The sequence below is a fragment of the Pelodiscus sinensis genome, chromosome 9 (genome assembly GCF_049634645.1).
Source record: "Pelodiscus sinensis isolate JC-2024 chromosome 9, ASM4963464v1, whole genome shotgun sequence".
NCBI classification, from domain to species: Eukaryota; Metazoa; Chordata; order Testudines; family Trionychidae; genus Pelodiscus; species Pelodiscus sinensis.
Genome location: NC_134719.1, coordinates 26,798,413 through 26,825,956, shown reverse-complemented (window position 1 = coordinate 26,825,956; position 27,544 = coordinate 26,798,413).

Sequence of the window (27,544 nt, the reverse complement as noted above, 5' to 3'; positions counted from 1 at the left end):
AAGGCTTGTTATCCTAGCAAAGAAAGCTATAAGATTCGTTTGACATGATTTGTTCTTGATAAATCCATGCTGACGGTTACTTACCATCTTATTATCTTCCATATGTTCGCAGATGGATTCCCTAATTATTTGCTCCATTATCTTTCCTAGCACAGAAGTTTAGTTGACTAGTCTGTGGTTTCCTGGATTGTCCTTATTTCCCTTTTTTATAGATGGGCACTATATTTGCCCTTTCCCAGTCTTCTGGAATCTCTCCATTCTTATACAACTTTTCAAAGTTGATGGCTAATGGCTCAGATACCTTCTCTATCCACTCAATGAGTATTCTAGGAAGTCTTGATGACTTGAAGATCCTAACTTTTCTAATTTTTATCTTTTTCTTTTCATATTTTAACTTCTGAACCTACCTGATTTTCACTAGCATTCACTATGTTAGGTGTCCAATCACAACCAAACTTCTTGGTGAAAATCAAAACAAAGAAGCCATTAAGCATCTCTGCCATTTCTACATTTGCTGTTATTGTTTTTCCCTATTCATTGAGCAATGGGTCTATCTGATGTAGCAAGTCTTCAATTTCATATTGACCAATCTTTATTCAGGCATCCCCATTCATACTAATAGCATATTGATTGATTAACAAAAATCACAGTTGGGTGCTCAACATTAGGTATCCGAGTATATATTTAAGTTTCTAAAAAACTGAACTTTAGGCACCCAGGTTCAAAAACAGTGGCCCAAATAATTGGCAGAGCATCACACAGTGAATCAATAACCGAGTTATGAAGGGAACCCAGCAGTGAAATCCTGGGCCTACTGAAATCAAGGTCTTTTGAATGTTTTCAACAGAACTGAGTCTCCTAACTCCCAGTCCAATGTTAAGTTCCTTGAGCCAGGCTTTCTCTATGTGCTGCCTTGTCAAATTCCACTATTGAACTTCAAGTCATTACACAGAACTTATAAATCTGTTAGTTTTTCATTTGCCAGAATTTTGTATTTTAAAAAAATAGTTTTCTATCCTTATATCCCAGGGCACCTTCCCAGCAGTGTTTTCCCTCAACACATTTCCTTGTTTTGTTGCTCCCACCTCAGTATTTGCAATTTTGTAGTTTTATCCTGTAGTTAAACCAGCTGTTTAGTAATAACATTGTTGATTTCTCTGAACTCATCCTACAGGCAATGTCTTTTACATTATCATAACATTTGTTAGACAAGAGCCCTAAAGGATCTGTGAAACTCGATAACACAGGAGCTTTCAAAACAAGACTGTCTCAACACTAAATTTTATTCTCAATGCAAAAGTTAGGAACAAAGCAAAACTATGCTCACTTCTCTATTACTATGTGCCAAGACTTGGATGACAATAGTCCCTTAAAACAGATGGGCTACGTCTACACTGCAGGCTTCTTGCGCAAGAACGGTTTTGCACAAGAGTTCTTATGCAAAAGGTCTTGCGCAAGAGTGTGTCCACACTGCCATGTGCTTTTGTGGAAGAGATGTGCTTTTGCGCAAGAGCGTCCATGGCAGTGTGAATGCTCTCTTGTGCAAAAAAGCTGATGGCCATTTTAGCCATAGGGATTTCTTGCGCAAGAAACCCCTGTTGTCCATCCACACTGCCTTCTGCTCAAGAGCTCTTGCGCAAGAGGGCTTATTCCTCATGGGGAGAGGAATAACTCTTGCACAGAAAGCCCTCTTTTCCAATGCTTTACTATAAATTTACTTGCACAGGAATGTGCAGTGTAGATGCACCACAAGCTTTTGTGCAAGAATGGCCATTCTTACACAAAAAGCCTTCAGTGTAGACGTAGTCTTTATGTCTCAGCACAATGTCAGAAAGTGCGTGTAAAAGGAAGAAGATGGGGGCTAACAAAATTAAGTTTCTATTTTGAAGTGAAAACCACGGGTAATTCTTCACATTTCAAAAGATTAGTCATTTCCATCTTTAATAATAAAACCCAGGAAATCCATATTTTTTAGGTACGGATCTAAAGTGTTATGTTAATAAGCACAGAAATTATCCAAGGCAGCCAACTTCAAACTTTTCACTACCTTATAATTCATCAAAAGAAAGTGACTAGCCTTTGGAAATGTAAAGAATTATCTGTAGGTTTCTTTTATACTAATATTCCATATTCTGTGCTTGTATATTTCCATTTTTTGTATATTTATGATATCTTCTTTCTATGGCTAGCTCTCATGTCACACAATAATTTAAATTGTATTTTGTCCACAGTTCTTACATGTAATTCACATGCCACATATTTTAATACATAAGCCAATATATTCTATTTATTCTTCTCTGTGGTTTAGACTAAATATCATATGTAAAATGTGCATTAGTAGAGTTTATAGGATAGTACAGGGAATCTTTTCTTCATCATGATTGATGAATCACCATAAAAATCTAGTTAATTCCTGTGTATATTTAACACATATTAAATACTATAAACAATCCTTATAACTCAGTGGACTAGCAAGAGCTTTTGAAACATGGTTAGTGTGCAATCACATGTGTGGACCAAATGTTTCCTTCAGTAACAGTCCAGCAGCCAAGTGATTTGAGGATAAAAGAGATAAAAGGAACATGTTTATTAAAACTATCAAACTGCAAAGACATGTTTACTAAAGTGAATGAATATTATATGTGCTATTGATTCTTGAAACCTCATCACCACCATGCATGGAATTTGTTCTTATTTTTATTTTAGGTCAAATTGCAATTGTTCTCTCAATTGTTCTAGGGGGGAAGGCACTGGAAGCTGTGTTATCCCCAGCAAACAAAGTCACCAAAATGTGCCATTTTGGGTCAGGGTGGGTACTGATTAAAAATGTATCTACAGAGGTAATGTTTGATGATGATGATAAAAGAATGGGATACCTGGAAAGATGTATTTCAAATGCTTCATTGGTAATGTTATCAAAGAATTCAAGTTTACAGACCCCAGCATTCCAATTTTACTGAGCCTTGTGCTGGAAGTAAGGGGCTCTCAAGGGTAGAAGATGGGGAGAAAGGCTCAAGGTATATATACATTTTCAAACCAATTTTCTCAAGACATGCTCTGTATGCACTGAAAAGGGATTGGTCATATCACATTCATTAAAGGCCCGCTAAGGACAGAAAATGAACATAATGTAATCTGGTCTGGTCAGCTTGTGCTTGCTTATATGAAATTCATTACTTCTAGAGATTGCTTTTGTTCCAAGGATAGCTTTTGTCTTAGCTTTAGTGAACTGCAAGTACTTTTACTCTTTTTTATGCTCTCTGGCTCTTTCACTTGTTGGTTGGTCACTCTTCAATACTATCCAACATCTCCAGGGACTGTCTGCTAACATGTTTGAAATGGGGACTGCTTAAGCTTTGTAGTCCCCATTCTCTTTTGAGAAAGAATGACAATGAGACAATTGCTATACCTCTGCTTGGAAATTCAGGTCTAACCCCAAACTTCAACAAAATTTGCCGAGTCTAGCTGCAAGCTTAATTTGTTAGCTAAATTTAAAGTAGGACTCCTTTAAAACAGCTTCAGTGGGATTTGGCTAAAGTAATATAGATACAAAGGGCATGTGAGAAGAGGAGGAATGCTTTGAAACAATTCGGGGAATTGTTTGGATACCCATGCCATTGTTTGCAAACAGAGTAGAATCCCAACCCCACTCAAATTCTACACAAACTGGCTATATCACTGTATTTCCAAAATCATCCTAAAATTTGAGAATCTAGTATTTGAGATTGATTTCAGGACATAGGTTGAAGTTAAGGTTTCAATGTCAGGGGTCAGATCCTCAGCTGATATAAACTGGCATGATTAATTTTACTATAGTGGAGCTATCCCAATTTACACCAGCTAACTAATATATTTATTATAGTATCATAAGTTTTCGTGGGCAAAACCCACTTCCTCAGAGGATCAGAGTGGAGAGAAAAGTGGGGACCCTATCAATCTACAACATAAAAAGAAGGTAAGGGGGGAAGTACTGCTTCCAAATTATCTGCACAATAGGAAATTTTCTTAGAGATAATTGTGTGGATACTTGTAATAATGAATAAACTGAAGGTAGTTGTAAGCATCTTGCAGTCTATTTGCAAGTTCCCCCTCTGTGCCCAATCCATAGAGATTTTGAGCTCCAGCTACACAATCTTTGCTAAAGAAATAGATGCTAACTTCAGCAAGGAAATTATTGGTTACAATTCTTTCACTCAGCTCTAATAGGTACTTAAATACACCAGGAACTTATTTTAACAAAGCAAGTAGGTGGGATATAAAGTCATAAAACTCATTGTCACATCTTTCATTTTCATTGTAACCCTTCTGCAATCAGCAGTCGAAAGGGCTGGGTTCAATATCTAGGGGAGTTTCTTTCAACAATGTAAACAGACTGACTCAAGCCCCCACCAAGTAACCTGGGAAAATTCCAGCTTACCCACTGGAAACCTTTAGAGGCAAGTCTTCCCCTCTTGCAAGCTCTGAGTTGGAGATAGAAACAGTCTGTTTAATAACAGTAATCTAGCATCAATCTATGGAAACACTCATAAACAAAGGAAACCTGTAAGCAAGATACCATCCCCACATTCCACAGGGCAGTGTCTTTTGCTTAAAGATCTTTAGTTCAACCTCAATTTATATAGTGCTTACATCCACTTCAAACACCCCACTCATAGCTCTGTCCAGTCAGTGCTGACCCAGAGTTCATAGGTACATCAGCACGACGTCTTCCCTCATTGAGCATAGTGCAATGCCACAAAGGTGCTGCTCCTACTGGCCACTCCCAGGGCCACTCCCACTGGCCGCCTACTCCCACCGACCACCTGCTGCTCTTGCCAGCCACCTGCTGCTGCTCCAGCGACGCTGCCCTCACTGACCACCCTGCTAGCCACTGCTCCCACCATTTGCCTCACCAGATGCTGCTGCTGGCCTGGTGATGGATTTGGCACTGGGCCAAACCTAGTGATTTCAGCTCTTGGCCCAAAGCACAGTCCAGCCAAAAGTTTCCAACATCCACTAGAATTTTTTTTTTAAATAATAAAGAGACTCCTTATGGAGTCTGTTTTAGTTCTATCATTAGAATGGGGGGCAGGGAAGGAGGATGGAAAAAAACAGACTGAACCAGCTCATGCCTGGAGGGCATGCAACCTGCTATTTCTCTGCCCTTCTTCCCAATTAACGCCACAGAGTATGGGAGAGGAAGCCTTGTGCATCTGAGATTCTTTACAATGACAGTTTCTCTACTTTGAACTGAATTAAACCCAGTCTGACTTTTCTGCATTCCCAATAACTGCAAGCATTGGTGATCATATCTTATAATTCCTGCATTTAGGATTAACACAACAGTTAAATTGATTGCAATAGTCAAAATGCCATTCTAACAGTAACAGGCCTAAGCAAACTGAATGAACTAAATTTACATAACCACACCTAGTATTTCTTTCCCATGCCAGCATGAACTGTATTTACATAATAATGGTTGAATTCCTAGCAGGCCTAAGCAAACTGAATGAACATAACCACACCCAGGATTCCTTTCCCATTCTAGCTGGCTGTAATGGAAGCATTGATTCCCGACATCATGATACCCAATATATATGATTCATTTTGCTAGTTTAGTGGTCTGAATCTTTTCCTACAGTGACCCCCACGGTACTAGCTTAGAATGAACACAGCCCCCCCTTTTTTTGGTCTAAAAAGAGTGGTAAATGTCATGTGCAGTTTCTGAATATGTATGAACTTGAATATGTATCTTGAAAACTATTATCTTCAAAAATAAAGCTGCTGGAAGTTATTTTTTCCAATTTCTTTATAATTATTTATGGCATTTATTAAAATGTTTTTAAAAAAACAAAAGCAACGTGCCCACCCATATAAGCAGGGACATTCATCAGAGAACAGATGGTCTCCTAAATGCAAAACTAAACAGTTCTAGAAACATGACAATCCATTTATCTTAATGTGTACTCCTCTAGCAGATATCAGAAGCAGCATCAGATTTATACCTTACAAAATACTTTATGTGCAGTTTGCAAAAGACATTTCCATGACAGGAAATTTTGTATCAGCAACAGATTTTGGATTTTCAAATTACTTGTCATCTAAAACAAACTCCACTCCAGCTGGGTTTTGTAGTGTACACCTTTATCTCTTGCCTCTTCCTTCCCCCATTGACACACGTACAAATGCCAAGGCCAACAGGAGCTCATTTAACCACCAGCACAAGCAAAAGCAAACTTCTAGTTGCATCCAGTGTCAGTAGCCTCCAGGGAGCTATTTCAACCTTTGCACTGCTGGAGAAGTACAAAAGTACCATAGCGGTAGCCAAGACCTGACCCATTGTTCAAACAAATATTACTAATTTCCTGAATCCTAATTAGGTAAAGTATAAAATTCACATCTAAAACTCATATGGTCAACATTACACGAAAGTGACTAATTCACTCGATTTATGTTACAAGCAATAGCATATAACAAGTTTGTCAAAGCAACAACAAATTCCTTTGATTGAAAAACTTGGAAAAACAAAGGAATCTACTATATATTTGAGAGAGTTTGTGTGCCTGTCTGTCTGTTCATACATCTACTAGTCTGAACTCCTCCTAAATAGTAACAGTGGGTTTTTCAATCAAAGGAATTTGATATGCAGCTTTTTCTCATCATAACTTAAAGCAAGGTCAGTACTTAGTTGTGCTAGTACAATGAGATGTGCATGGAATGCAATTGTTTCTCATCAGATGGCAAGGGAAGGCTGTGGTAGCAATGACAGTTACACTCCAGAATGACCGGGGGAGGGGGTAGCATGCCTCCCTGCCCTGACAGCTCTAGGCAGCAACACCACCAGTTGGCTAGGTGGCCAGTTTGGTGCCCACAGTCTCTAAGCATGGCCCCCACCACTCCGGGCTGGCCTCAGGGAGCAATGTCACTGGTAGGCCAAACATCATGGACCTCCCCCACCCTGGGCCAGCACCAGGGAGCAGCTGCCAGCCACTTGCACCTCCTGCTCTGAGCCCCTTAAGCTCTCCCCTATTTCCTGCACTCTTCACCCCCTCCCAGACATCCACACATCTCCCAACCTGCCAAGACACCTGAGCTCCTCACCCTGACTTCTGAGCCCTCTCTCCCCTGCCTTGAGCCACCACTCCTTTTCCTGACTTCTGCACCACCATACCTGTTCCTGAGTCCCCCACAGACCTCCCAAACCCCTGCCTGGCTACAACACCTCCCACACCTCTAGACCCTGTCCTGACTCCAATACTTACCACTGAACTCCACTGAGGATAGTCAAAAGCTGATAGATATCCTTATTGCAGATAACGGATACACAAGCAGATGCACTTCAGCTTTTGAATCTTCCCAGTCTAAGAAAGCTTGAAGGAAAGGCTTACTTACTTTGAGTAGACAGGAAAAAATACATTCCTAGAAATAATACTGAAATGCTTAGTACACTTGGTCTTATCCAGGGCTATCTTCCAGACATCTTATCTACCACAGCGACACTTGCATTCATGGGAGGGAGGAGCTTAATCTCCTTTAAATAAATACACCAAGATGTGCCTGCCCAGAGTCTCTTCATGTTTTTGTTTTGTTTTTAAGACTACCTCATCAGTACAAAGATGTGTACAGAAAACCTAGATCTGATCTAATACCTTTAACATTTAATGATCTGGGGGTGGTATAACATACCGAGTCATCAGATACATCAATCAGCAGATATATATTCTTTCTTTCAATTACTGATGTTGCAAGGGTCGTACTCTGGGTGCTGCATATTCACAGCACTTTCTGTACCTTTCAGATCATTAGGTAGAGAGTGATTTTGAACCATGATGGGGAGAATGTTCCAGAGCCCTCTGAGAGAACACTGTGCCAGCAAATGAGAGAGATGTAGCTGAAATGCCTTTGCTGACCTCAGCTTGGACAGTATAGCAAAGGGAGAGAAGTGATCCCTTAGGTAGGCCTGTGCACCAGACCACCCTGTTAAACTCCTGGAGAACAATGGGAAGGCAGTGTTGACCCATTTAGGATGCATTATTTAAGTTGAAAAATGTATGGAGCATATTGAAAGATGCTTTTTCAGCATAATGAAGAATCTAAATAAAAGCACCTTCTAATATTTCCAATACATTTTTATAATTAGCCTTTAAGTGCCCAGTATTCTACAAGTATAAAACATAATGTCAGTTCAGAAATATTATATTTAAATGGCCTGAAAGCATGTGTATAGGTGTGAGACAATGTCTTGAAGATGCGTCTTCATCATGAGCTGGCAGCCAAGAAAAAGTGTTGAAAACAATGAGCCCTGCCACTTTATATGGTGTGGCTCTCACTGAGTTCCTGTAATGTCTTCCTGCTAAGAATTTATGTGTACAGTTGAGTTTAACCATAATGTAGGGGAATGTCTACACCTAGCTGCAGTGCTTCAACAAAGACACTATCTACAGCAATTTTGTAGATGTCACTAAACTGGTAGGAGAGGTAGCTATGCTGGAGAGCAAGGATAGGGTCCAGAGTGACCTAGACAAATAGGAGAATTGGGTCAAAAGAAATCTGATGAGATTCAACAAGTGAAGAGTTCTTCACTTAGCCAGTCGGTCCCCAGCCCGTAGTAGTGCATGACATTCTTCTGTCCTAAGAGGGAGTTCTGTAGAAAAGGTCTGAGATAACACTGGATGAGTCAGCTGTGTGTTCTTGTTGCCAGGAAGGCTAATGGCATGTTGGGCTGCATTAAGAGGAGGATTGCTAGGAGATCGAGGGAAGAGAGATAATTCCCCTGTATTTGGCACTGGTGAGCTCTCATCTGGAGTATTGCATCCAGTTTTGGGACCCCCTCATTCACTACAAAAAGGATGTGGACAAATTGGAGAGAGTCCAGCATAGAGCAATGACATTGTTTGGAGGGATGAGGCACATGACATATGAGGAGAGACTGAGGGAAATGGGCTTATTTAGTCTGAAGAAGAGAAGAATGAGGGGGGATTTGATAGCAGCCTTCAATTACCAGAGGGAGGGTTCCAAAGTGGAAGGAACTAGGCTATTCCCAGTGATGGCAGATGACAAAACAGGGAGCAGTGGTTTTAAGTTGCAGAGGGGGAAGATCTAGGTTGGATATCAGGAAAACCTATTTCACTAGGACAGATGTGAAGCACTGGAATGGGTTACTTAGAGAGGTGGTGGAACCTCCATCCTTAGAGGTTTTTAAGACTAGGCTATACAAAGTGGTTTCTGGGATGACTTAGTTGAGGTTGGTCTCACTTTGAGTATGGGTTTGGACCAAATGACCTCCTTCATTTCTTCCATCCCTAATCTGCTATGTTTCTATGTCCTGAAGTGAGGGGTTCTCCCATTAACATATATAGTCCAACACAAAGGCATAGTTTGGCTGACAGAAGAATTCTTCCATTGACTGAGTGATGTCTATATGGTTCCTTAGGTTGGCTTAATTATGTTGCTCAAGGTTATGCAATTTTCATGGGTGGGTCTATCTAATTTTCCAGTGTAGTAATTGTTTGGAACCTTGTTTTGAATGAGCTCTCTCAGAGATGGCTTTTAGATTTTTTAATATAGTTGGGCTTATACATGACTATAGGAATAATATATCTGGTTCCATTGTCAAAATCTTTTTGGAATTTTTGTTCTGTTTATCTTCCTTCCATCCACCTTTCCTTCCTTTTTTTTTTTTTTTTTTTTTTTGCTTGTTATATTTACTCTATATTGTGATTTGCTCCTGGCATTGCCCACAAATTAATCTCCCAAACCTTCCCTCATAAACAGACTAGACACAAAAAAGAAGATTTTCTGAAGTAATTTTAAAAGGCCAAATTAACCAATCAAGCAACAGAACAAAATGCTATTTGACTTGGATTCCCAAAAACCCAACCCATCTTGAACAGTGTATTATAAATATCAAACTGTTGAATGAATATATACTTGCAGTTTATGAGTAACAGGTTGAAATTAGTCACACAATTTCAAAGAGTGATCATATTTTATAAATATAATAGGCTGTTTGTGGAAAATTGATGGACAGGAGAAAGGGTGAAATTTGCCTGGTAAAAATGGGACATTGAGCTATAGATAACACATAGGGAGGGAAGAGGTCTCTGGGATAGACAGACTTCAAACTAAACAGAGATTATACATCAGTGTCAACATTTTAAAATTGGCTCCTGGAATAGAACAGAAAGTCAGTTCTCTTCAGACTATTGATGCAATGAGGTCTCTGTAGCTGACATCCCCAGACAAACTGCTTTATCCTGCATTGCTTTCCGGGTTTAGAAGACTTCATTGCAATAATGTAACTGGAGGTCACAAGGACGTGAATCACTATGTTATTAGATCTCTTCAAAGAAAAACAATAACAATCCACTTTCTGGGCAATAAGAGTAATACACAATTCTTATATGCAGATTCTTATCAGTATATCTCAAAATACTTTACAAAGGATCTATGTATCGTTATTCACAAATTATAAGTGATGAAACAGGAGCAGCAAATGACTTGCCTAAAGTCACCTAGTAGGTTGGTAGCACAGTTGGGTGACATCAGTCCTGGGTAATATAATGGAAAAGTGAATGTGAGGTTTAATTAATAAAGAATTACAGTACATGAATATAATTAATGCCAATCAACATGGTTGTATGGAAAATAGGTGTTGTCAAACAAATTGATTTCATTCTTTCAGATTACAAGTTTGGTTGACAAAGGGAACTGTGAGTATGTAATATTCTTAGATTTTTAAGGCATTCAGATTAAATTCTAGCACTTTGCACTATAAATAGACCACATGCTAAATAGATTAAGAGCTGGTTAGATGACAGATCTCAACAAATAGCTGTAAATGGGGAATCATCATTGAACAGAGTTGTTTCTAGTACGGTTCCATAGGTATTGGTACTAGTTTTGATGCTATTTAACATTTTCATCAGTGATCTGGACATAAATATAAAATCAGTGCTAATATAATGTTTAGATGAGCAGAGTGGTAAATAATGATGTGGACAAGGCAGTCATACAGAGTGATCTTGATTACTTTGCAATCTAAGCCCATTCAAACAGAATGGATTTTAAAGCAGCCAAATACAAAGCTATACATCTAGAAACAAAGAATGCAAACCAGACTTACAGAATTGGGCATTGAATCCTGGAAAGCAGTGACAAAGAAAGAGATCTATGGGTCTGCGTGAAGATGAGGTACCAGTGCAATCTTGGATCAAAAAGGACTTATGCTATCCTTGGATGTATAAATAGGGCAGTAGTGAGTAAGGGCAGGGAGATGATTTCACCTTTGTATATGGCATTGATGAGACAGACACTGAACACTATGCACAATTTTTCTGTCTATATTTTTAAATTATGTTTAAACATTGGAGAAATTGCAGACAAAATCATAAAAATGATTCGGGAGTTGAAAAAATGCCTTACGAGTGAGAGACTTAGAGATCAATTTGTTTAGTTTATCAAAAAGGAAACTGAGAGGTGACTTGATTACAGAGTATAAGGATCTTCACAGGGAAAAAATACTAAAGGGCATTTTAATATAGTGATGAGTGACATAACAAGAACCAATAGCAGAGAGCTGAAGCCACATAAATTCAAATCAGAAATTAGGCACTTATCTTTAACAACAGGCCACTGGAACAAATTATCAAGGAAAGTGGTGGATTGTTTGTCTCTTGATTTCTTCAACTCCAGACTGGATGTCCTTCTGGAACACATGCTTTGGCCAAACACATGTTATTGTGCTCAATACAGGATAACTGGGTGAAGGATAATCACTTCTGATATACAGGAAGCCAGACTCTTTCTGGCCCTAAACTCTAGGAATCAACTCATCTCAGTTCAGTGTTCTATTCACTAGGTCACACTGCCTCCTGTGTACCTACTAGCTAAGAATCTTGGGGGCAATCAGTAAGTCAGAAGCAACCCCCATTGACTGAAAGTTAGGTGAACCTACTCAGTACTGGAAGCAGCCATCTCCATTACCAGACTATTACCAAGTGGTAATATCCTCCAGACTACTAGCAAATAGCCCTGTTTAACCCTGTCTGAGCATCAGAAAAGTCAATATCATCTAAGTCCTTGCTGTGGCCATGTACTGGAGAACTAGATACATTGCACTAGCCAAGATCAGTGAAAAAATGACATAAAGCTGTGACATCCATAGACTTGAAGTGTGAACTGCCTCATAAGCATTCAGACATTAAGCAGGAGGGTTGACAAAACAGAAGTCAAAAAAAGAACCCTACACAGAGAAGAGCATTACCCCAAAAACCTTCCATAGAGGATGACAGCATTTAAGTACAATATCTTTATACCCTAGTCAGACCATCAGCCCAGTAGGTTAGTGCAATCTGTAGGATATCCAGTTTTTATACAAATTCAAGGTATCAGTGTAATCTGCAGATTCTGGGATACATCTAATTTTTTTCACGCCAATGTTCTCAATAATGTTACCCAAAAACATGGTTAAACATAGGAAAAGTATTAATAATACTCCTGGCACAAGAGATGACTACTTGAATATGGGGTTAATGACTCCCTTGACTCTTTGAGGGATGCTGGCATCTTGCCTTCCTAAAGGAAATAGCAATGATTTCAAATAACAATAAATTCTATAACTTTCTTTGTTTTACAAGTCATCAAGGGCAGGGGTGCAGCATTCAAATGTTCAGCAGAAACCTTCTTAGTATAATCAGAACCAACATTAAAAATAAAGAAGGGCTGACTTTCAACTACAAAAGTTCTTATATTTGCCTCTTTTTAACATGGATCAGGTACCTGGAAGTCAGCCAGTCTGGTCTGAATCCAATTGATCTTGTTTGTGAAATAGATAGAGCAAGAACTATTTGACATTGCTTCCAATCAAAGGCAGCCCAGATCCACATTTTCTGAGCTGGAGGTCACCTTCTGGCTGAAAAATGTGATGTCAGCTGTGAAGCTGGCAGCATGAGAGCCCTGTGGAGCAGACTATAAACCAGCATCCAACCTGCTTTGATGATTGTTTAGTAGCCAAAATAAAACCTTTTATTTAATATTAGAAATTAAACATTTTGTGTCAATGTTGTGGTTCTTTCATTTAACTGGAATGTGTAACGAGTAAGATGGAAACATTTTTATGGTCTCTCTGCACTGAATTTGTGTTCTATAACTACGCAGATACAGCAACCAAGGTGGAACTCAAGACGTTTGAATATAAAACCACAGACCTTTAGTACTTGGGTTTCAGTCATTGTAACTAGCTTTTTCTCAGCCTCCAAGCAATCAAGAAGGGTTTGAAATTTTGGAGTGGGTTATTTCCTTGCTGGAAAAGACATTTGTGTATAATGACATAGGACACTGTATTTTGAGTTTGATATACTGCCAGCATGCAGTTTCTTGAACAGAATATTAGACAGAGCTGGCCCACAACATTTTGCCTGTTATATGTCTTTTGTGCCCTCCTTCCTCCAGCACAGCACTCCACCATTTCTGTGCATCTAGAGCAGAAAGAATAAATATGCACCAACAGCAGACACAATTTTCTACACTCTGGGTCCTAGTAGCGCCCATCCCCCCCTGCTCCGCACACACACTGTCTGGCACCTAAGGCAACTGCCTCAGTTCACCTCATGGTAAGGCCAGACCTGATATTAGATCATGAGAGAAAAAAAATCTTAAAATTCAAAGTTGTGGTCACACTTTCAGAATGAAGACAAGATGGGAAGTCAATTCAAGACTGGGGTCTTATCTACAATAATGCTGACCCACTGTAGCAGTGTCTCTGCAGCAGTTCAGTGTCCATGCTACCTATACCAATGGCAGAGGCTTTCCTATCCAGAAGTGCTGATTTTTTATTTTGCCAGGTGATCATAGAATCTAGATCTATGAAGGAAGCTCAAGAGGTCATCAAGTCCAGTCCCTTGTTCACAGGGCAGGACCAAGCACAGTCTAGATCATGGGTTCCCAAATTGGGGGGTGTACCCCCATGGGGGGTGTGAAGAAATTCCATGGGGGGCACAGAGCCACCCAACACTCCCCCCATCAAACCCCTCCCCCCCAGTTTTGCCTCCATTTTTGTTTTTCAGCCCTGGTCAGTTCCTTTTTTTCCCCTCAACAAGTTTTGCTGCTATTTGGGGTGTATGTGTGTGTGAGAGAGGGTTTCTCAAAAATCAAAAAGGAGGCGTGAAGCCAAAAAGTTTGGGAACCACTGGTCTAGACCATCCCTGTCAAGTGTCTGTCTAACCTGCTCTTAAATATCTCCAGTGATCTCCAACAATGCTTAATCCCAACTCTGCCCCCGGCTACATCCCTACCCTCATCCATGCCTTCCCCTATGGCCCACCCCACCTGGCCTCTTCCATAATTTGTTGGGGTGAAAAGTCAACATGATTTCTGTAAAGAGAAATCATGCCTTAATAAGCCAGAGTTCTTTGAGGGGGTCAGCAAGAATATAGACAAATGGGATCCAATGGATATAGTGTATTTAGTGTATAGTGTATTTAGATTTCTGAAAGCCTTTGACAAGGTCCCTCACCGAATGCTCTTAAGAAAAGTAAGTTGGCATGGGATAAGAAGGAAGGTCCTCTCATGGGTTGATACTGGTTAAAAGACAGGAAACAAAGGGTAGGAATAAATGATACATTTTCAGAATGGATGAAGTAACTAGTAGTGTCCTCCAAAGGTCTGTACTGGGACCAATCCTATTCAACCTATCTATAAATGATCTGGAGAAAGGAATAAATGATGAGGTGGAAAAATTTGCAGATGATACTAAACTGTTCAAGATAATTAAGACTGAAACAGACTATGAAGAGCTTCAAAAAGATCTCACAAAACTAATTGATTGGGGAACAAAATGGCAAATGAAATTTAATGTTGACAAATGAAAAGTAATGCACATTGGAAAAAATAGTCCCAACTATACATACAAAATGATGGGGACTAATTTAGTTATAAATACTCAAGAGAGAGATCTTGGACTCATTGTGGATAGTTCTCTGAAAGCATCCATTCAATGTGCAGCAGCAATCAAAAAACAAACAAAATGTTAGGAATCATTAACAAAGGGATAGAGAATAAGACAGAGAATATCTTAGTGCCTCTATATAAATCCATGGTATACCCACATCTTTGAATACTGTGTACAGATGTGGTTGACTCATGTAAAAAAAGATATATTTGCATTGGAAAGGGTTCAGAAAAGGGCAATAAAAATTATTTGGAGTTTGGAATGGGTCCCATATGTAGAGAGATTAAAAAGTCTGGGACTTTTCATCTTAGAAAAAAAGGGGATATGATAGAAGTCTATAAAATCATGACTGGTGTGGAAAAAGTGAATAAAGAAAAGTTATTTACTTGTTCCCATAACATAAAAACTAGGGGTCACCAAATGAAATTAATAGGTAGCAGGTTTAAAACAAACAAAAGGAAGTTTTTCTTTGTTCAATGTACAGTCAATCTGTGGAACTCCTTGCCAGAGGATGTTTTGAAGATCAGGACTTTAACAGGGTTCAAAAAAGATCTAGATAAATTCATGGAGGTTAGGTCCATCAGTGGCTATCAGCCAGCATGGATAGGTATGGTGTGCCTTGCCTCTGTTTGTCAGAAGTTGGAAATGGATATCAGGAGAGGGAACATTTGATGATTACCTGCTCTGTTTCTTTCCCTCTGGGGCATCTGATATTGGATATTGTTGGAAGACAGGATATTGGGCTAGATGGACCTTTGGTCTGATTCAATATGGTTGTTCTTATGTTCTTTCTGTTTTTGGGTCTTTAAAAACTTCATTTTGGAGGGTGAGGGGAAAGTGAAGAGACTTTGCTAAGTTCCCATTGAAGTCAGTGGAAAAACTCCCAAGTAAATATGTTCGGGTTGGACTCTAGTGAAATATGCTCAGTGCTAGCCTACCCTGCTCCCATTCAAAGACAAGACCATTCTGAAAATTCCACTCTGGCTCTTTGACTTCTTTGAAAAAATCACACTCTTGAATATTCTTTTTATTTAAAATTCACAACTGTGTTTAATCAGATAAACTGATAATTACTTTTTATAAATTTTTTTAACTTATGATATTTGCATATTTGTCATTTTGTTCATGTCTGTGGAAATATGTACTTTAGAGCACTTTTTTAATTAAAATGTTTACATTGTAAAGTGATTTTTCCCCAGATCTTTTAACCAAAATGTTATATAAACATTTACTGAACATGAGTAAACAGAAATTCTTCATTTATCAAAAATTTGATTTTTTGTGAAAAACATTTAAAATCCATTTCAATAATATTTTCAATTTTAACTTAGAAAAACTTGAATAAATTCTGGAAAAATGAAAAACAACTAAACAGAAAATAAAACAATTGAAATTTTGCATGATTTTTTTTCATTTTTGACCCACTCTAATCTAGTGTGCAGTATATTTTTAAAACACATAATTATTATTAGTTCATTAGATGTTCATTTCATAGTCTGTCACCTTGCTCACAATAGCTAGTAATTCCTCATGGGGAATTCCCATTAAGCAAGGAAATCTTTAATTGTATGTTAAATTGATCATATGCATGTTTGTATGTTCTATTTTTATAGCATGTTTGGTACAAGTAGACCCCTGATTTGAGCTGAGTTGTACTACACTGAGCAGTGAAGGCCTCTGAGGGATTGTCTAGACACCTGAGGCAATAACTGGAAGCCAAGGACATATGAGCTTGTATTTATTGAAATTAACTGTTAAAAGACTTTTGAGAACAACAAACTTGAGACTAATTATTCTTAGGATAGACAAAGGGCCTGATTCTGATTTTGTTACCACATAATGTGTAATTCTAATAAAGTAAAAGATGTAACATTAGAGGGAAAATATTATATGGGTATGTATACACTACAGCGTTATTTTGAAATATTGTATTTCAAAATAGTTATTTCAAAATAGCTTATTTTGAAATAATGCATTTTGCTATTTCAAAATAGCATGTCCACACTGATAGGATGCTGAATTTCATTTAAGGCCAGCCGGAACCGGTTCTGGCAGGGCATCAGGTCAGCAGTTATTTTGTGTGGCTGCTGCCTGAGGCTATCTGAGACCTGTGCTTAAAGGGAACCCCCCAGACAGCTGGTTCTAAGGTTTCCCTGCTTGCTTGCCAACCTCGCTGAGGGACAACAAAGCATTTTTTTCTTTTTATGCTCTGGTTGCCCTCACTCAGGACACCACAGCACTCTGCAGCATGGAGCCAGAGCTGCCCCTGGGTACTCTGGTGCTTCTCGTGGACATGTTGCTGCAAGCCTGGCAGCACATTCTGCAGGCAGTAACAGTCTCCCTGGTGTGCCTGACTGGGGGCTTGTGCCTCATTCCTCCCTCTCGTCCTTCCACTCTACCCCTCCCTAACCCCCATCCTGCTGTACAATAAAAGACACATGTGTTCATTATAACAAAGCCTTTTTCTTGAACAAAGCTGGGATGGGGAGGGGAATGAAACTGAGGTGAGACTGGGGAAAAAAGGTGGGAGAAGGGAGTGGGAAACCTGGGAGGAGGGAGCTGGCAGGGGGAGGCAAGGGGAGGAAGGAGGAGGAGAAGCTCAGGGCTCAGTGTTGGGGGTGTTGCTGGCCCAACTGTCTCCCAGCATGGCGGATGTGGGGGCCTCAGCATCCCTGGGGTGTGGGGAGGGTGGGGAGGAAGAAGCAGGAAGGGGAGGAGAAGCGGTAGCTGGGGAAGCAGCAGGGGCTGGAGCAGCATGAGGCAGCAAACTCTGCACCAGGATCGATGACCACCTGGGGGTCCTGGACCATCCTGCCCCCCAGAATATGGTCCACGGTGTCAAAATTGGAGCAGAGGTCGGGGTCTGCCCCTGGTTGGGAGCTGCCCTCTGTGGCACTGGCATACGCCTACCACAGTTCCTTTATTTTCATGTGAACCTGCTCCTGGGTTCGGATGTAGCCTTTGGTGGCCAGGTTAACAGCCATCTGCCTGTAGACAGTTGCGTTCTTCCATTTAGTGTGGAGATCATGGACGTATTGAAGGCATCTCCCCAAACCTGAATTAGGTCCATGATCTCCGCACTGGACCAGGCAGGCACGCACCTTTTCCTGGCAGGCTCCTGGGAGCTGGAAGACTGGTCCTGGGGAGTGGTGGAGGGCTGGCTGGCATTGGCTGCCTGGCTCATGCTGGGGCCACTGGGTCAGGGACAGTGACTGCTGGATCTGGGATGGCAGGTTTGGAGCTGGCACAGGCACTGTGACTAGTGTCTACCCCTTTAAGGGCTCTGGGGAAGAGGGGAGGGAGAGGAGTTTTCTTGGTTGTGCCCAGAGTGGCCACAGGGAACCCTGGGTAGGGCTGGAGGCCCCCTATTTCGAAATAAGCATCTACACAGCTTTTATTTCGAAATAGCAATTTCAAAATTGGCGCTATTCCTCATGGAATGAGGTTTACCAATTTCAGTATAAGCCCTCTGCTATTTCAAATTAATTTAGAAATAGCGGGTTGGCTGTGTAGATGCTGGTAAAGTTATTTCGAAATAACGGCTGTTATTTCAAAATAACTTTGCTGTGTAGACATACCCTATCAGAAGCAGGTATAAGTCATATAAAAACTGAGAAGGTAAATATTTTTTCCTAAAATGTGACTCTAGAAATAAACATTAGTGGAAAGAATACATAAATAATCCAAGAAGCTCCTTCAACCGTTGAAAGTTTTTAATCTATAAATATTCTTGCATAGTTAATTAATTTGTGATTAAGTAAAATATTTGATAAATATGTATTGGAATATGGTCTACCCTTTCCTGTAGCAAACCCATTTGGCAAATGAAAAAGTGGTCTAAGTTCAGAGAAATTACTTGTGGGTCTGGCCTTTTTGACCTTATGGTAATTTTTCTTTGAAGTAGTGATTTCAGTTTGGTAATCATGCCTAAGCATACAAATGATTTGGCACCTGAAAGTCCAAGAGAATATTCCAACATTAATCACAAAGTGGTGGAGTTCAAAAGCACCCCTCATACCTGTGCATCTGCACAAGGACCAATCACTATCTGGCTCTCAGTGTTAACTCAGCCCATATTCAGGAAGATGCCTAATAAAGTCAGCAAGATTAAGGGCTGAGAGAGGCTGAAATCTAAATTGTTCAGCCCCTCTGCTTTTGTGCTTACACAAATAGAAGCCACTCCTAGTGTACACCAAGAGGCTCATAAATTTATCCCAGTGTAGTGCTACCCCCTACTGACTCTATGCAGGCACACTCTAGGCCTTAGTAAGGGCTTCTGATTAAACCTATTGATATGAGAAGTAGAAATAGCTTTTTAAACTTAGGCTGGTCCATCTCCCTGACAGATCAATATGTTGTCTATTGTCCATGCTGCCATAGCCTTTCCCCATTGCCACAGGCTTTCATAGCAGTGTGTAGCTATACACCACAGTGACAAGTATGGACTCAGCTGGTTTGTATTGCAGTATGTAGCTATGCATGTAGCTCCAGCTGTCTATCCTCAATCATAATTGTAGACATAACCTAAGTGATTTGCCAAAGGTCATAGATAAAAAATCTCTGATAGAGCGAAGAATTGAACCCAGATCTCCCAAATCCTACCTCATTGGCTCAACCAGAAGGACATCTTTTCTTTTGCATAGGTGGCTATTCCACATGTTATTAAATTAACACATTTTTTTCTGTTTTTTTGGGGGGAGGGGGCTAACAGCTGATTTTCTCTGAGCAGATATTTCATTGAGATCTTTCTTCCAAGGCACAGGCAATCCAGGGGTTAAGAAGTGTCTCTGACTGGCCTACTTAATGGAACTGGGACTTTTAATAGTCCCAACTAGAATGTTAACACCTCATTAAGGTGAATGGGGGATACAGTTTGCACCTTTGCCATTGCTTTTATATTGTGTGTCTTGGAGATTGCTTCTACTTTTTTTGGTGACCAGACTTAAGAGGGAAGGCTCTCTGAAAAAGAGAACTCTAGTGACTGTATTTTTACAATAAAAATGAGTCAGTAGAAAACCCCTTGTCTCATAGAAAGCACCTCAATATCAAGCAGTTCAGGATGTTTGTTCACCTACTCTTCTACTTTGCTCAGTATCATGGGATAAGGGAAATATTCTCTCTCAAAATACCTGTTTTAGACAGGTGTAAAAGAAGCCCTCATGTAAAATTCTCAGTGGGACTTACACCATCACCATATGAGAGAAAAAAACAGATGTTTCCCCCATGCCACATTTGTATTCAGTATTAAAATGAGTAAGGATCTGAAGCCCACCTGGAGATAGAATCACAGTCATGCATTTTACTACTAGAAACCACACAGGTACTAGGCAAAATAAGTACAGACAACCCACAGATGAGCTATGGCAACCCGAGAAGGGACATATACGAAACTGAAATCCCTATACAGGCATCTCTTTAGGACATGAATGTGCATGGACACACATATAACTTGATACATTAAACCATTGTGATGTGGTTTTATAATTCTAATTTTTAGTGATAACATTATTGTGGGCATTGGGTACTGGGAAATAGTGAGTGAAAAACAATTATGAATCCCTTGATTAGGGATCTTTCTACAATTTGAGCTGTGTTCTAGAGAACTAGAGCTTTTATTTTAAAGGAAAAACAGCTTTCCTTTTCATAGAGATTTCCCTATATGAATTAACAAAACCCTCGTATACTATTAAACATGACCTCCAGAAACAACAGAAGCAGTCCTGAAGCAATATACTGGGTTCATCATACTTTAGTCCTCAGTCAGCCAGAAGGCAGATGTCTCCTAGATTATATTTAAGGTTTCTATTTTAGCACAGAGATTATTTATTAAAATTCGTGGGAAGTACGTGGGCAATAAACAATAGGACATATTCCACCTGAGTAAGAACTGACTAATTGTTGCAGAATTTGGTTCTTAGCAATTAAGATTTAAGGTCAAGATATTCAAAAGTGACCTGAAAGTTTGGGTGACTCTGTGGGAGTTCATTTTGGAGCAGCTGAAAGGGGCAGAATTTTCAGAAGAGCTCAGCTCAGCATTTCTGATGATAATATTCCTGCAAAAACAGATTCCTTTAAATTGTCTCCACTTGGCTATCCAAAAACCAAAACATCCAAAATCACTAGTCACTTTTGAAAATTGTGGCCTAATTTGCATCTTGTATTGTTTTCATTCAAATATGCTTTTCATTTGTAGTTTTCTTAAATCCAGTTACGTTGGTTCACATTGGTTTTTTAAATGTTTACTTCTCGAGTCACAAAATTCTCCATACTTCTGTAAAGATAAAATCAAAAGACAATAGTTTAATCCATCCAGAAATGATGTCTAAGCAGAAGAAAGACGTTTTCAAAGCAAAGGTTTTGAAGCCTGCAATACAACTGGGTCAAAGTTCACTTCACAGTGTGGATCATATTATACATTTTCTAAATTAGCTGGGGGCTTGATATCAATTTCTAAATTATTTATTTGTACATTTCATGCTTAGACGATGGTGCTGAAATGTTTTGATTTTTTTTTCTGTAACCAGGATTGATTTAACAGGATGCTTACTAGTGGGTTTGATTTTTTTTTTAAAAAAAGTAAAATAGAGGGTGTGACTAAAAAAAAGTTCAGTAATATTTTCACTCCATGGTATTAAGAATTTTTAAATGCCTAATTGCTACCAGTATGCAAATGCAGTGAAACCCAATTAAATAAGTATCAGATATATGGATATACCTGTTAGCAAAGTCATACTCTTTATATCAGGTTGTACATATCCTGTGCTTGTAGTGAAACCTGTTTAAACAAATAAGTGATAAAAGACTAAATGAGTCAATGGAAAAAATCCCCTATGTACCAAGTGCTGAACTGTAACAGTTATTAGATCTTTCAGTGGGTAAATGTGCTCTGCTGTGTTGCTCTAGAGAACAAACTCCCTCTTAAATAAATGCTGTCTTTTAAAAGAATAAACTTGTTAACCAAATAGATTTTCAGTATATCAAGGCAATGTATTTTATCGTCTTTTGCTGTGTTTCACTAGAAAGCCAAAATATAGTCAATTTTCGAAATAATGTCATTTTCTTTGCATAACAAGAAAACCATCTTTCATCCAGCAAAAATACAGAATGACTGAAACAGGGAAAACTGAACTGATTATGCCTAAGCATGTGATTATAAAATCTCTGCTACTGACGATATTTTAACTAGCTAGATTCCACTGATCAACAATAAAGCTTTCTCTTTATTCTTAAATTGATTCTCCATCTTGTCTTTTCATTCTTTTGACAGCACACAGCAGGAAGCTCTGTCTACATACAGAAAACAGGATCTTGCTGTAGGCATGGGTATAAAACAAAAAGACACCGATTAAGGAGAAAAAAACACACCGCTGTTAGTATTTGATCTTAAAATTATTGATCTTGTCGATCAGTTAAAGACACAGAATGCTCGTTTAAATCTTTAATAACTATTAATGTTACCACTAAAATGCTGACCATTTTAAAAGGCAAAGAAATCCATAAAATAATATAATGTGAAGTTTATTTTGCTTTGTACATGAGCTGTGACAGTAAACAAAGCATTCCCCTATATAAAGATCATACCTATATGATCTCTTAAGAATTAAAAAATATTTATTTATATGATAAACATGCATTTCAGAGGCTTTGTTGACTAGGAACTTTTTAAATGTCTTAAAATATAATTCATTTTCATAATGTAGCTATAAACAGCAAAATATATATTTTCCTAGAGCTGGAAAAAAATTGAATTACTTTGCACATGGGTACTGTTAAATTGCCTTCTGGGCCTAGCTGGCATCAAGCTGTCTTTGTTCCCCTATGCGAAATGTTTCTTCCATTTGGTACTTGAAATCTGTGTTTTCTATTATAGCAATATCAATAGCACTTTAAACCTATTTAAGAGTAAATGCTAAAATTGGAGAAAACTACATTGGCATTACTGGAAATAGTGGTGCCCCTTAGTGTAGACAATATTTTTTGTAAAGTCCTATAAGAGTTCTGAAACCAGTATTCTTTTATACTGCACTCTGCAACATAAACTCATTAGACCTCATCACTTTAAAACATGGGCATTTTTAGGGAAATTAGTATTGAATACTGATTTTCTCAGTGAATCATCTTTAGAATATTTTGCACAGGAGTTCTTATGTTTTACAGCATTCTTTTTCAAAGACTCATGACCAGAAAAAGGGAAAAAAATACTGTTAATTTTATTAGGTATATTTTGGGCTAGAAATAGCATAGTTACAGAAGGTTGCATCTGATATGTAACTAGAGAACATACATATAATGTACATCAATAGGAATATGAAAAATCAACACTGCCAAGTTCCAGCATGTTTTATGGAAAAGTTTTTCCAGCTCCCATCTGTGCTTAAATTATTTTTTGTGAAATGTATTTGAAACGACCTTCACTGATCTTCTCAATTCATCTTAAGCCTCCATTTCGTATTTTGGGGCCAATCTAGTGGGTCACATGATTCTGAGACCATCAGAGGCTCATACAGCAGGGTTTTCCTTTGTTTGTATTACTTTATTGGTTGAGTGGAAAGATTAAAGACAGACTAAAAAGCCATTATGATGATGTAATAAAACACACATTGGTTGTTCCTTCACTTTAAAAAACTGCTTCTTAAGCACATTCTGTTAGAAGTCAGAATTAAATGTCATTAAGCATCTGGACATAAAGATAACTTGGGGGATAGGAGTTGTTTGTTTCTTTCTACATTGTTTTTTAATTCATACAGCATCGAAGAGAGAAATAATAAAATATTACAAGAATGTTAGAATACATCAAATCAGAGATTTGCAGAAGTAAATTGCTCCTTTACCTCCTACTACAAAGGAGCTATAACCTTTTATAAAAGTATTTTAAAATGATTACAGTATGCTTGTTGCATGGGGAAAGAGCAATGAGTACACAGTTCTATTTTTTCCTTTGAAGTAGGACTTGTTTCATATAAAAAAATACTGCTGCACATTTTGTCATAGCTACGCAGTGGGTGTTGAGACCTGAGTTTGCAGTGAATGAGAAATTATGCAAAGAACATCTGATAATAATAAAAAGCTAAATAAAATATTAGTAAAAAAAGAAATCTTTTTAACATGCACCACATAATATCATGGAAGCCTAAAATACTGATTTTTCTACAGAGGGAATGATTGACTTAAAGGCTTCTCCCCACAAAGAAATTATTTTTGTTGTTGTTTTTGCAGTTTATACCCTTAGGTTAAGACATTCTTAGCAGAAGAGAATGTTTTAGTTATTGTTGGATTGAGAATGAGTGGGTGTTGAGTTCCATAATACTTGAGGAGGTGAACAGAGGGCAATTTATTTTGCATACTTGTTAGTGTAATGAGTTATCAAATGATTAATCATACCTTATGCTTTTCTGTCAGGAGAGTTGGACTTCATGCTTCACTTACATAGATGTTCTCAGGCCTTGCACTAGCATATCTCTGAATTCAATAGTAACCGACATTAATCTTGTTCTGTTCTCTTTTGTGAGTGTAAATAGTTTTAGGGATAAGAATCTGAGGTCATGCCTCCACTTGCCATGACAGAGATCGATCTTCTTGTGTTCGATTTAGCAGGTCTAGTCCCGCTAAAGTGAACACTAAGGGTAGCTCCAGTCATCACTGGTACTCCTCACAGTTGCGAGGAATAAAGGAAGATGACTGGAGCCTTTCCTCCAATTGGCCTGTGAAGATGGCACCAAGCTCAGCTTAAGATAAGCCAACTCCAGCTACATATTTTACATAGTTCGAGTTGTGTACCTTAAGCTGACCTTCCAGGTCTAATGTAGACCTGGCCTAAGGCTGGCGTACAGGAGTTCAGATAGTGCTAGAGAGAGGAAAGTACTCTTCCCCTCAGGAAATGAGTGATAGGAACCCTTCTGTGGCTAGCACTCTAGATTTGAACCATTAGGAACCCCAGATACTCCTATGTCTTTGCAAACCAGAGAAAGTGGGAAGCAGACTTCACGGTGACTGCATAACAGATTCACGTAGGCCCTCTCAGATGTCCAGAGAGGCCTGGGCCACTTCCAGATTTTGAGGCCACTATCCAGCATAAAAATAAAAAATGACAACACATGAATACAAAATAAGGCTCCAAAAAAAGTGAAACATTGTTTGAATATTTTTTATTTAAAAATGCTTTTCTAGATTTTTTTCTGTACAAATGCACTAATTATTGAAGAAAAATCTAGCTTTTATGCAATGTCACAGTGAATATTAAGCATGACAAGCTGATTCAAACACTCTTGTCCCATAGGTGAATGGTGATCACTCTTTACCTGCTTCAACATGTTATAAAATGCCAAAAAATTAACAAGTGTCTAAATGTAAGGCCCCCTTGAGCTTGAGGCCCAGACCATATGGCCTTGGACACATGTGATCTGACCCTCTCAAAATGTAAGTCTTTCACAGGGACATGCAGAGGAGAGCGAGTCTCTTTGGACAGATTGTTCTCTGCATAGGTTACTCTGATCCTGCCACTGTACAGATTTACTGCTACCTGCAGCCACAGCATGAGGATTCACTCTTCCTGCAATAGTTCTGAATCAGAACTTTGGGTGTAAGCAGGTCAATACTACCTACTGGTTACTCCACCCTGACACTTTTCATAACTTTTTAAGACTTAAATGATCCGACAATAGCTACAAGGACCTAGGAGATATTGGACAAAAGGAAGCAACGTTAGGAGTCAGTAGGGTTTAGGAGGAAACATTGATACAGTTTATTTAAAGACTTGGGAACTTTCCCAACTAAACTGCGGATGATCTGGGAGAAAGAGATCACCACAAGTGCTGCTTTCTCCTACATAATACGGCAGTTACCACAGGGAGCAGACAGCAGCAGCATAGGGTCTGCTGGCTGGACACTCCCAGGCTGAGGGTGGAAGTACTGATTGGGCAAAGGGCCAGCTGGAGGAGAAGGTGATACAAGCTCTACAGCAGGCTTAAAGGAGCTGATCTTGGGGGAAGGAGAGGGAGGGAGAATTGTCCAAAATTCAACCCAGCTCTGTGAAGAGGAGCAAGACCTCCTGAACTGGGATGGAAAGTGACCAGGATGCTTGTGGATCTAGAGTGAATTTGTACTGGAGCAACTAAATACGGGTATGTCTACACTACCACCCTAGTTCGAATTAGGGTGGTTAATGTAGGCAACCGAAGTTGCAAATGAAACCCGGGATTTAAATATCCCGGGCTTCATTTGCATCTTCCCGGGCGCCGCCATTTTTAAAGCCCCAGTAGTTCTGACTCCATGCCTGCGGCTACACGCGGCACGGAGTAGGTACTTCGGATTAGGCTCTCTAATCCGAACTACCGTTACTCCTCATGGAACAAGGTGTACCGGTAGTTCGGATTAGAGAGCCTAATCTGAACTACCTACTCCGTGCCGCATGTAGCTGCGGGCACGGAGTCCGAACTACCAGGGCTTTAAAAATGGCGGAGCCCGGCAAGATGCAAATGAAGCCCAGGATATTTAAATCCCGGGTTTCATTTGCAACTTCGGTTGCCTACATTAACCACCCTAATTTGAACTAGAGTGGTAGTGTAGACATACCCTCTGTGATTAACTTTTGGCAGAATGAATGACTAATATAGCCCCTGCAAATGGATTAAACTATCTAGTTTGGGTAATTGTCTGATAAGATTCAAGGGATGCTGAGCACAATGGATCTACAGGGCCATGACTAGCCATGAGAGGTGTGCTCCTATTGATGTTTAGATTAAGTCTTCTGAGGGAGCGGGGGGCAGATTACCTCTTATGGGTGGATTAATAATGAAGCCTAAAATGATGGGATATGGGTTGAGGCTGGGGGTTGGGTACATGTGGGGGTGCAGGTTCTTGGGGATAAGAAGTTTGGGTTATAGGAAGGGCTTCAGGCTGGGTCCAAGGGGTGTGGACTGAAGAAGCGGGCTCAGGGTAGGAGGTGTGCATGCATGGTCTGGGCGGGGTGGAGGAGAGGAGAGGGAGAGTTTGGGTGTGGGAGGAGGCTCATGGGTGGGACAGGGAGTTGGGGTGCAGGGTAGTGGGGCCCACTGATGGGGAGGGAGGAAATGGGTCAGCTACCTCAGGTCCTAAAGATTTAAACAGGCTTAGGGCTGCCAGCCACAATGGTTACTACAATGGCCTTGGCAGCAGCCAGAGCCCTAGGTTCTTTAGATTGTCACCAGAATTAGGTCTTTCCACCTTGCTATGTCACAAAAAAAGTCTGTTGGCAGCCCTCGGGATGCTTACCTGAGCCAGCTCCCCTTTTGTGTCTCAGGTCCTGGGGAGGGGAGGTGTGGCAGGATTCTGCACTATGTCCTGTACACTTGCAGGCACTGCTCTCCCAGGGTATGTCTACACTACAAAGTTAGTTCGAACTAACGGATGTTAGTTTGAACTAACTTTCATAGGCGCTACACTAGCGCTCCGTTAGTTCGAATTTAATTCGAACTAACGGAGCGCTTAGTTCGAACTAGGTAAACTTCATTCCACAAGGATTAAGCCTAGTTCGAACTTACTAGTTCGAATTAAGGGCTGTGTAGACCCTTAATTCGAACTAGTGGGAAGGTAGCCCAGGGAAACTCATCTGCCCGCCTCTCGGCCCCGGACCCCTTA